At 37.3% G+C, this 12375-nt stretch overlaps 1 long non-coding RNA gene across 1 annotated transcript in view; it reads left to right on the top strand.

Annotated features, from left to right (window-relative positions):
* LOC145666378 (uncharacterized) overlaps window positions 1-12375 on the top strand; it is a 275097-nt gene that overhangs the window by 165602 nt on the left and 97120 nt on the right. The window contains exon 2 of the long non-coding RNA XR_014127736.1: window positions 7615-7687. This is a non-coding gene — a long non-coding RNA (uncharacterized LOC145666378). The remainder of the gene's footprint in view (window positions 1-7614; window positions 7688-12375) is intronic.

Raw genomic sequence — 12375 nt, 5'->3', positions numbered from 1 at the left:
CACATCACAACTCTTAAAAGTTATTAAAAAAATAGAAAACATGCACCATGGCAAAAATTTGTCATCACAAGTAATGATGCATACATGCCTTCTATCAGCAAAAAAAGTTTCATTGAAATTGGAGCCGGACATTTGAGTGATGTCCCTTGTGGGATGTGATTGAACGTGACGTCAGAACACATCGCCCCCCTTTCCGGAATTTACGGGAATTAGGTGACCTGAGTGAGCACATGTGGTGCCAGCTCTCTCTAGCGACCTATCAAGGATCATTGCGTGTATGCCAAGATGTGTCGCCGTTTTTATCCATGCCAAAAGTCGACATACTGACAATTAGGTAGGTAGTCATGATGGTCTGGCTGATGTGTGCGTATATTTTAACTCGTACATTTTGTCTCGACTCGAATTCGAGTCGAGTCGAGACAGAGACTGTCGAGTCGAGACACGAGTCGAGACAGAAACATATTTTCGAGTCGAGACACGAGTCGAGACACGAGTCGAGACAACATTTTCTCGAGACGAGTCGAGACAGGCTTAAATCTCGACTCGACTCGACTCAAATGCATCCCTAGCCAAAGTTTGGCCCGGCATCAACGGAGTCGCCACCCTCACACATAATGGTTCGGGAAATCAATCAGAATAAACAGGATCTCGACGACATGTGAAGCAACAACCTGGGAACTTATCCGAAACACAAATAATATGGAAACAGAATATAAATTTGATGTACTACCATGAGCAAAATAAATGACGCGTCTCTTTATTTTGAAGTTTTTTGAAAATATCTCCGTTTTCTTTATATGTTCGAAATCTCGGAAGGTTTCCCCAGCAGGACAGGTTAATAACAACCCGTTTTTAATATTTGTGTTAGATATTAGCTTAAAATAAAGAAATTAGAAGCAAAAAACATTAAATCGACAGAAATCTCGAGAATTACCAACTCTGCTAAAGTGGGAAATTTTCAAGAACGCGAGGGAATTCTGCAGTTCAACACGAAGCAGCGACATCTATGTCAGTGAGAGAAGCGTGGATTAGATCTACAAACGAAAATTTTAACGAAATATTTCTAGTATGTCTTATTATATGCATTATCAGCGAACTCCAAATATATGAATCAATGCTAAGTATTAACGTACAGATAGTGCAAATAGTGGATATTACCTATGGAAAAAAACGAATTGTTAGCCCAATCGTAATGAAAAATCGTCTTTACTGTAGAACAGGTTCAGCTTACGTGAGAAAGCAAATAGCTCAGTTAGGTAAAGCAACGAATTTGTATACCGAAGGTAGACGGTTGGAATCCCGTGAAGGACTGTTGTCATTTTTATCACTAAGATTATTTTATTTATTTTTTATTTGGGAAAGAATCAAATTGTAACATATGTGTAAAACTCATGACGATACCAAAAAAAAAAAAAAAAAAAAAGAGAGAAAATATCGTCGCATTTGCATTAGTGTCTCTAATTTTTGTTTGCAAACAGATTCGTAATTATTTCCCCTGTTCTCACTGATGCATAACGAATGTTTTCCAGTAAATGTTAATTCTAATTTGGAGAATTTTATAGTTTCACAATTTCTCACTACATAGTCTTCTATCTACGTGTTTGGATATTTTGATAACAGATTTCCCTATTAAATGTTTAATTTTCTCTATAAATATTTGTCTTAAATTGAAATTGTTTTGAATTTACTACATAAGGTAAGTTGCCCGAAGGAGGAGAGCTCAAGTAATAGATATTCTACGTAAAAGCAACCTATTGTAGAATGATGATGCTTCTTACTTTCAGCACATAATCTTAACGTTAGAGAGTCAGAGAGAGAAAAATCCTGTTTTTCCTCCCCTATGACCACTCATCTTAAAGCTCTACCTATAATGATTCGTGTCACATAATTTCGGCTCTCCAAAGACATTCATATTTATTATTATTATTATTATTATTATTATTATTATTATTATTATTATTCCTGAATATGCCACCATTACATAATGTTGTAACTTTAGACATCTTAGTTTAAAGTGCTTTCTTTAGTAATAATTTGAGCAACCACGTAACAAAATTTAAAATGTATGAGGGGGCACGACGTTTTATTTCCCCTCCTCTCTTTTCAGCACCCTCCAACACAAGGTATATAATTTCTGAGAAGCAGGGCAGACAAAATGAATAAGAAATATATTTAGAGCATCCTTTTCTCCTTCGTGAATGTAATATCACGTAGCATTTTTTATTCTACTGAAGACGACCCTAGGCCGTTATGGTTAGGTAACAAAAGAAATACCTAATATATTTATAGCGCCCCTTAACTGTAATATTACCTCTTCTTTATTTGTTCGAGGCTTCCCTACACAACCAAGGGTGACAAAAAGAATAGGAAAAGTGTCTAAAGATTACAAAAGACTTTATATTTTGTCAGAAACAATTCAGTATATACACAACATTGCTTTCGTTAACAAGTGTTTCACCCTTGAGTCGCTTATAAAATTAGGCAGAATAACTTTTGCCGATCATTGTTCTAGAGGGATTTGTCCAGGATGGTTTGGTGTCGAGCTAATAACGATGAGTATGTTTATTTACATCACTGTTAAAGAAATAGCAAACTTTCTGAAAGGAACTTACTTAGGAAACAGATCTTCCTTCTACTTAGCCAGAGCCCACTCTGAAAAATTGCATCTGGCATTCTGAGTGAAAGTTCTATGGGACTATTAGAAAAATATATTCCCGTTTCCACGCTGATGGTAGAATTTCTTAAACCGTTATTGAATTACGTTCGAAGGGTAGGCGTAAATAGCGCCCCCGCAAAAATGTGGCGTGGGGACCGCACAAGCTGCAAGGCCAAAAAGTATACAGAAAGTACGCAGGGGCGGAGCAGGCCAAATTTTCACACGGGCAAAGTGACTTTTTGGCGCCCTTCCGCTAGTAGTAGCCTATATTTTACATTTTATCATAGTGTTTTTAATAGTTTAAACCAGGAGCGTCATTTCAGATTTTGCTTGGGGGGGGGCAAGACCTCTTGATATAAGTAAAATTTCGCGTTTTTCACTGATTTACTACTATTCTAATGATAAAATCTATATGCATCTTAAACTCAGGGGGGGCAAATGCCCCTCCCTGCCCTCCCTAAATGACGCCCCTGTTTTAAACCCATTTTCAAAAAGAAATCCTTACCTAGGAAAACTTCACAAAGAATATGGCCCGCTATAAACAATACCAACTCCACCCCCCCTGGTCTAGTGGCTAGCACGCCTGCCTTCTGTGGTACCGGGTCCAATTCCCGGTGGATTACTGTTGAACGATAAAAGTGGTTCGGATTCCACTATAATTAGTATCCACATCTTCCTTGCCTATTAAGGCATAACCGTGGAACGCTAAACTCAAGCAAACAAACAAACAATACTTAATTCCCGGCACTGTTTATTCTACATGCCATCTCTCAATTTTTCGATATAGCCCCCTTAGTACTATGAAACTCTCTTCTTCCATAGTGAAATGGAAAAAGATCATATAATTGCCACTACTTTACAAGAATATAAACCAAAAACGTCAGTAGAAAGCACATTATAAAATTTACTTTTTGAGGCTCGTTTTGGTGCCCCTCTTTCTCTGGCGCCCTGGGCAGTCGCCCGGCCCTTAGTCCGCCCTTGAAAGTACGGACGCATAACTAAGGACTGCGGAGGAGAGGTTAACCTTCATGTTATGCCACTGGTTTGACGTGTTTGAAATGTTCAGTAAGTGATCGGTTAGTGAAATAATTTCGACAGTTACTGATGTTTAAAGTTTAACTAAGACAAAGCTACCTAATCAAATACATTTGATATCGGGATGTCACAATTTGATTTTTCCTCACATAAAAAAGATAAAAACAATAGTAATAAAAACCCTTACTCGTACTGGGCTCCTAACTAACTAACAACCTAATTCTTACAGACTAGTTGCTCTGACCAACTGAGTTTCGATTTCTTACGTGAAAGAAGTCTGTTATATTAAGAGGCATGCTTTTCATTATCAAAACTGTTCGAAGTAATACGAACATGGCTTAAGAACAGAGACGGAACTGAATTACCACTCGATTGACCTTGAGGGCAAATCACCAAAGAGTAGCTATAAACGTAAGTTCAGCATGCAATTCTCTGGAGTTGTGTTCAGTATTCCTATCTGCCAGTCATGCTTGTTCGCAGGAGTAATATGTTACAAACCTGACCTTTCGATACAGCACAATAGCAAAAGAATAAAAGAGAAGGAATTCTTGCCCTTGTGAACGTTGGATACCACCATGTGCAATAAAACTGTCGCGTCTCCTTGAAGTGATATTTTATCGAAAATAACTCGTTTTCCTTTATATAGTCTATCCGAAGTTTTTGAGGGTTTCAAAATGAGGAAATGTTACTGACAAACAAGGACGCATTTAGGGGTGGATCCAGGGGGTCCGGACCCCCTCTGAAACCCCAACTTTTCTGTAAATTTAGCCTAATTTTGGGGATTATCTTTTAAAATTTTATTATAATTTATCCAAATATTGAAGTCGGACCCCTCCCGAAATAAATTACTGCATACGTGTCTCTGACAATTTTCAATATATTCGTTAAATAATAAAGTAAAATAACTAAATTATGAGCAAAGAGCTTTAATAATAATAATAATAATATTAATAATAATAATAATAATAATAATTGAAGCGAGCTTAACGAGTTTCAACCGTACGACTCAACCAACGTTTGGGTGCCTGTTCGTTCGTCTGCTCCTCTCATAAAAGACATTTCACTTTAATGAAACTAGTAAGTGCCTTCTTTTAGCTCTGCGGAGTAACTATTGCTTGGAATATGAATCTGCAAAACATAAGAGGTAAAATTAACCAAATGGTGCAAGTTTCCACTTATATATATAAAACAATTTTGCAATATCAACTACGTGAATCTTGTCCCATAAAGAAGCCGAAACCCCTACACCGAAGAGCCCTCCGAGATTTGATCATTGTCCACACGGACTGAAATTGTCATTTGAAGCCAAGACTTTAATATGAAGCCAATAATTTCTTTAAAATAGATGGAAAATTCGGAAGTTATAAGCATTTTCATATTTTTGCCTTTTCCCATAAGGGAGCCGTAGCCCCCTATACTGAAGAGCCCCTCCCCCCGGAGATTTGATCATTGTCCACTCGGACTGAATTTGTCATTTGGAACCAACACTTTAATACGAAGCAAAATATTTCTTTAAAATAGACGAAAAATTCGAAAGTTATAAACATGTTAATAATTTTGCCTTTTCTCATAAGGGGGCCGTATTAGCCTACACTGAAGAGCCCCACGAGATTTGATTATTGACCACTTGGACTGAAATTCTCATTTGAAACCAAAACTTTAATATGAAGCCAAAAATTTAACTTTTACATCAATTTAAACTGACTGGGTTCCGGTTCCCCCCACTATTGTTTAGTTTAGTTAAGTGGTAATTTGTGACAGCTTCACATCATCAAAAGAATGTTTCACTTCCCCTCCCCTCCCCCAGGAGTTCGTGCTGGATCCACCACTGGAATCAATAGACACTCTTCCTATTCTTTTTGTCACCCTTGATTGTGTAGGGGCTCCCTCGTACAAATAAAGAAGCGGTAATATTACAATCAAGGGGCGCTATATATTAGGTATTTTTTTAATTACCTACCCCTAACCGCACAGGGCCATCTTTCGTAGAATAAAAAATATTACGTGATATTCCAATCATGAAAGGGGAGAGGATGCTGTAAATATATTTCTTATTCATTTTGTCTGTCCTGCTTATCAAAAATTACTTTCTGTTGGAAGGGTACTGAAATGAGAGGGGCAAAATAAAAAGTCGTACATGGTTGCTCAAATAAGTACTAAAGAAAGCATTTTAAACTAAGATATTTAAGATTTAAACTAGGAAACTAAGATATCCTTACATTATGTAAGGATGCCATATACAGGATTATTATTATTATTATTATTATTATTATTATTATTATTTGAATGTTTTTGGAGCACCGAAATTTTGTGAGACGAACAATGATATGTAGAGGTTTAAGATGGGTGGTCATAGAGGAGGAAACACAGGATTTTTCTCTGTCTGACTCTCTAACGTAAAGATTATGTGCTGAAGGTAAGAAGCATCATCATTCTACAATAGGTTGCTTTTACGTAGAATATCAATTACTTGAGTTCTCCTCCTTGGGTCTACTTACCTTATGTAGTAAATTCAAAATAATTTCAATTCAATACAAATACATTGTAAAACTTTTCCGTAATTAAACATCTAGGGAAAATTAAACATTTAATAGGGACATCTGTTATCAAAATATCCAAACACGTAGATAGAAGACTATCTAGTGAGAAATATTGTGAAACTTTATAAAATTCTCCAAATTAGAATTAACATTTACTGGGAAACATTCGTTATGCGCCAGCGAGCATATGGTGAGCAGTGAGCACAGGGGAAATAATTACGAAACTGCAAACAAAATTAGGGACGCTAATGCAAGTGTGACAACGGCATTTTTTCTTTTTTTGGTATCGTCATGAGTTTTACACATACGTTACAATTTGATTCTTTCCCACATAAAAAAATAAATAAAATAACCGTAGTGTAGTGATAAAAATGACAACGGCATTTCCATGGGATCGAACCCGCTACCTTCAGCATACAGACTCGTTGCTTTAACTAACTGAGCTATTTGCTTTTTACGTGAACTGAGCCTGTTCCGGTAAAGACGATATTTCATTACGATCGTCCTACCAATTCGTCCTTTTCCATAGATAATTTCCTCTATTTGCACTATCTTTATGTTAATACTTAGCATATATTCATATATTTGGAGTTTGCAGATAATGCATATAATAAGACATACTAGAAATATTCGTTAAAAGTTTAGTTTGTAGATTTAATCCACATTTCTCTCAATGACATAGATGTCGCTGCTTCGTGTTGAAATGCAGAATTGCCTCGTGTTCTTGAAAATTTCCCACTTTAGCAGAGTTGGTAATTCTCGAGATTTCTTGAGTTGATTTAATTTAGCGTCCCTTTCAGCAGCGAGGCTATATGAGACGTGGACCTACTGATTAACGTGGAATCCGAACCACATGAGCTCCCGCCGGGTCTCGAGATTTCTGTCGATTTAATGTTTTTTGCTTCTAATTTCTTTATTTTAAGCTAATATCTAACACAAATATTAAAAACGGGTTTGTTATTAACCTGTCCTGCTGGGGAAACCTTCCGAAATTTCGAACATATAAAGAAAACGGAGATATTTTCAAAAAACTTCAAAATAAAGAGACGCGTCATTTATTTTGCTCATGGTAGTACATATTATATCTAAAATTTAATAACTACGATCAACTGAAATTCTCATTAGCATTCTGAATTCAACATTTTAATACATACAGTGTAGAATATTACAACAGGCAAGTGATCTGTTTCATTGCATTGAATCTTTTGATAATGGGTTGTTAGTAATACATATATATATTTCTTTGTTTGATTTTGTTAGATTAGGTTATTAGGTTAACTTCTTAGTAGATTAATTAGTTTAGATTTCATATAAAATATTTATGTGTAGATGTTCCTGTGTATATACATATATATATTCAATGCTCTTTTTTTCTCATTTCAGCTTCGGCGCAAGTATATTTATATAATTTGTTCAAGAAACAATATTAAACAGCGGGAACAACATCAAACACGAGGTAAGTATTTAATCTTTAACTTTCCTTTTAATAATTAAAATACGTCGTAAACATATGCATATAATATTTGCAATATTTTATTAATCTCTCTTCTTCTCATATAAAATTATTTTCTTCTTGTCTATCTTTTATTATTATTATTATTATATTAAAATACATTATTCTTTATTTATTTATTTATTATATTTTTACAGGTACGCTGATTCTCCGCTGCAACCACTACTGTTAGTTCCCAAATAATCACAAACGTCAAGCTACTCTTTGCATCGTCTCAACAGAACCATTCGTCTGGTATTTAAAATATTAATTAAATTGGTGCGCCAGAATTCCACATTTCTACAGAACATCTACAACTGTATTACTAAATTCAAATTCCAACTATTCATCTACCATGTGATTAAGTTTCATAACATATAATAAATTTATCGCACAAGTTTGATTACTCAAAATAATGGACACGTAGTTGAGTTGATTTTAGTTTAGCGTCCCTTTGAGCAGCGAGGCTATATGAGACGTGGACCTACTGATTAACGTGGAATCCGAACCACATGAGCTCCCGCCGGGAATCGAATCCGGGTTTACCACGCCAAAGACGCGTATGCTAACCGCTTAGCCACGAGGGAGCTCATAATGGACACGTAGTAAATACTGAACAGTTTAATGTGAAGCTTAAGATTTTGACTATTTTAATCATATTTTATTTTAAATCATGTCATCCTAAAATAATGGCAGATTATAATAAGGGGAGAGAGAAGTGAAATCTCTCTCGAACAAACGTAAAACTAGCTATTTATAGTTAATTCTTTTCTCACCCTTTTTAAACTTCTGACATTTACATTTTATCTATATTCTTTATATCTCAATTATTTATTTACGATTCGAAAACCTTAATTACTTTTTCTAAATTTATATCATACGGTGCTTACTTGAATCCTTGTCACCACTTTCTAAATATGTAATGCGCTGCGGTGTAGATTCGGAATAGCGGCGCATTACAATCGTCTCGGCTCAGTTGAGCTGATAGCTTGAGCCGACTCTTTTGGAGTGAGCCATCAATTAGGCTCAATTGAGCCGTTGGCTCGAGCTAGCTCGGTTGGAATGAGGCACAGACTGTTCGACTCGGCTCAGGAGAGCCATCGGCTTGAGACAGCTCGATTGGGTGAACTATTCGCTCGGCTCACTTCTCGGTTCAGCTCGATAATGAATAAGCTGTGAGCTGAGCCTCTAGAGTCGTTGACAACCGTAAACCCAGACCGAGAAGTTTCGAACTGGTTTGATCGGCGCCCTATTACTTTCATCAATTTTTGGCTTCGAATTTCTCAACGAAAAAAAAAACTTATTTCTCGTTTCTAAACTTTTCTGTATTCAACATCTTGTTTCTTACACAGAGAAAAATCCGTTCTCCGGACAGCGGTATATTGTACAAATATACGGTATCTTCTTGCTTACTATAGAAATCAGTACGGAGCATACGTTATCCGTATACTACATAGGCACTGCCCTTAGTTGTTACATCATGTCGTTGCAGGATGTCTAACATCTAACAGTTTTCCGTATATCACATGCATATACTTATGTTACCTTCGTCAGCTATATGTTGTATACGTCCATTTGTATGTGAGATCCTGACCGCCTACATTGTTTCATACAGAAAGTACGTATAGATGGAACACTTATACAAAAAGTATTATAAAACATGCGTTTTCAGTTATACGTCTGATGTGTTAAGTCCAAAAACTACAGGAATTACGCATGTAACCTATCTTTTTAAGTACGCCGATTACATTTTTTCTCAGTGTACTTTTCTTCTGCCTACATTTTTCATTTTTTCAGTTGAATATTCACTTCAGTTTGAAATATTCATTATTATTATTATTATTATTATTATTATTATTATTATTATTATTATTATTATTATTATTATTATTATTATTATTACAGTAGGTAGCGTAAGTGAAGATATAATAACTGAAATTACGGTTGCAACACACAGAAAATCTCAGTAATTATTGATGTGGAGCAGCTTAAAATTTTTATTAACTTGTGCATCTGCAAACTATTTTATTCCCCCCCCCCCCGAATTTGTGGGTGGTTGCGGGCCTGTATATTACAATTCACCATCATCCACATGACACCTAACTAACCTAACCTAACCTATCTCAGCAGACAAGGAGACCTACTCTAATGCTTATCGGAGAACCTAAACTAATGCTTACCTGGCTACCTGAGTGCTTACCAAGGAAACTAACCTAATACTCACCTGGAAAACGGTCTTCTTCTGGATTCTTCCGCTGTTGCACATTGCGCTCGATACCTGGAAAGAAAACTTAAGAATATTAGGGTCTAATGAATTTTCTTATGATTGGTATTGTACCCTGTTTGTATTGATTCATGTACTTTGTTAATAATACCACTTTCTCTTACATCATAATTTCTAAATTCATTTGAAATGTATTGTGTACACTATATACAGGATGTTAATAAACTATACCGAGAAACAAGGGGTAAGGGGTGGATCCTCATATCAAAATAAGAAAAAAAGTTCATATGGTCCTGTGGGGGAAAGTACATAGTTTCAGAGATAGGGCTGTTCAAAATCGCCGAAAAGCTAAATTTCAACACACGCTATTCCGAATTGGAGAAACCGTGTACTGGCGGTGGATATCAGCTTAGACGATGTTTTATATATAGGCTATTAAAAAATGCATATTTTATCAATGTGCAATGTGTATGCAAAGAATTTTCTGCAGTTTATAATTCCCAGATATGCTCTCAACAGAATGTGGAGATATGTTCTTATATCAGGGTGAGTCGAATGTAGGCAAAATGCAAGCCTTGACAACAATGGACAGGGAAATGCTTCGACGTGAAGTCAGAAGTGTTAGGAAGTGTAAGGTGCATTTCGCCAGCCCCCCCACCTTGGAGTTTCGAAACAAAACCTATGCCAATCGTTTGTGCTACGTTTGTGCCGGAATGTACCGCAAAAATTTTCGTTTGTACCACTTCCGGTACGAAGTTATAATAGTTTTAAAGTGGGGGGGCTGGGGAAACGGCAGCCCCCCCACCTTGGAATTTCGAAACAAAACCTATGGCAATCGTTTGTGCTACCTTTGTGCCGGAATGTAACGCAAAAATTTTCGTTTGTACCACTTCCGGTACGAAGTTATAAGGGTTTTAAAGTGGGGGGGCTGGAGAAACGGCAGCCCCCCCACCTAGGAATTTCAAAACAAAACCTATGCCAATCGTTTGTGCTACGTTTGTGCCGGAATGTACCGCAAAAATTTTCGTTTGTACCACTTCCGGTACGAAGTTATAAGGGTTTTAAAGTGGGGGGGCTGGAGAAACGGCAGCCCCCCCACCTTGGAATTTCGAAACAAAACCTATAGCAATCGTTTGTGCTACGTTTGTGCCGGAATGTACCGCAAAAATTTTCGTTTGTACCACTTCCGGTACGAAGTTATAAGGGTTTCAAAGTGGGGGGGCTGGAGAAACGGCAGCCTCAAAACTTGGAATTTCGAAACAAAACCTATAGCAATCGTTTGTGCTACGTTTGTGCCGGAATGTACCGCAAAAATTTTCGTTTGTACCACTTCCGGTACGAAGTTATAAGGGTTTTAAAGTGGGGGGGCTGGAGAAACGGCAGCCTCAAAACTTGGAATTTCGAAACAAAAGGTATGCCAATCGTTTGTGCTACGTTTGTGCCGGAATGTACCGCAAAAATTTTCGTTTGTACCACTTCCGGTACGAAGTTATAAGGGTTTTAAAGTGGGGGGCTGGAGAAACGGCAGCCTCAAAACTTGGAATTTCGAAACAAAACCTATGGCAATCGTTTGTGCTACGTTTGTGCCGGAATGTACCGTAAACATTTTCGTTTGTACCACTTCCGGTACGAAGTTATAAGGGTTTTAAAGTGGGGGGGCTGGAGAAACGGCAGCCTCCAAACTTGGAATTTCGAAACAAAACCTATGGCAATCGTTTGTGCTACGTTTGTGCCGGAATGTACAGCAAAAATTTTTGTTTGTACCACTTCCGGTACGCAGTTATAAGGGTTTTGAAATGAAGGGCTGGGGAAACGGCAGCCCCCCACCTAGGAATTTCAAAACAAAACCTATGCCAATCGTTTGTGCTACGTTTGTGCCGGAATGTACCGCAAAAATTTTCGTTTGTACCATTTCCGGTACGAAGTTATAAGGGTTTTGAACTGGAGGGGCTGCAGAAGCGGAAGCCTGCAACCTTGGAATTTCGAAACAAAAACTATGCTAATCGTTTGTGCTACGTTTGTGCCGGAATGTACCGCAAAAATTTTCGGTTGTACCACTTCCGGTACGAAGTTATAAGGGTTTAAAAGTGGGGGCTTGGGAAACGGCAGCCCCCCACCTAAAAATTTCAAAACAAAACCTATGGCAATCGTTTTTGCTACGTTTGTGCCGGAATGTACCGCAAAAATTTTCGTTTATACCACTTCCGGTACGAAGTTATAAGGGTTTTAAAGTGGGAGACTGGAGAAATGGCAGACTCGAACCCTGGAATTTCGAAACAAAACCTATGCCAATCGTTTGTGCTACGTTTGTGCCGGAATGTACCGCAAACATTTTCGTTTGTACCACTTCCGGTACGAAGTTTTAGGAGTTTTAATGTGGGGGCTGGGGAAACCGCAACCCCCTACCTTGGAATTTCGAAACAAAACC

This window comes from Thermobia domestica, chromosome 12, assembly GCF_964235325.1.
Source record: "Thermobia domestica chromosome 12, izTheDome1.hap1.1, whole genome shotgun sequence".
Taxonomy (NCBI): domain Eukaryota; kingdom Metazoa; phylum Arthropoda; class Insecta; order Zygentoma; family Lepismatidae; genus Thermobia; species Thermobia domestica.
Note: the sequence above shows the minus strand (reverse complement) of the source record. Positions and strands in the feature narration are given on the sequence as shown.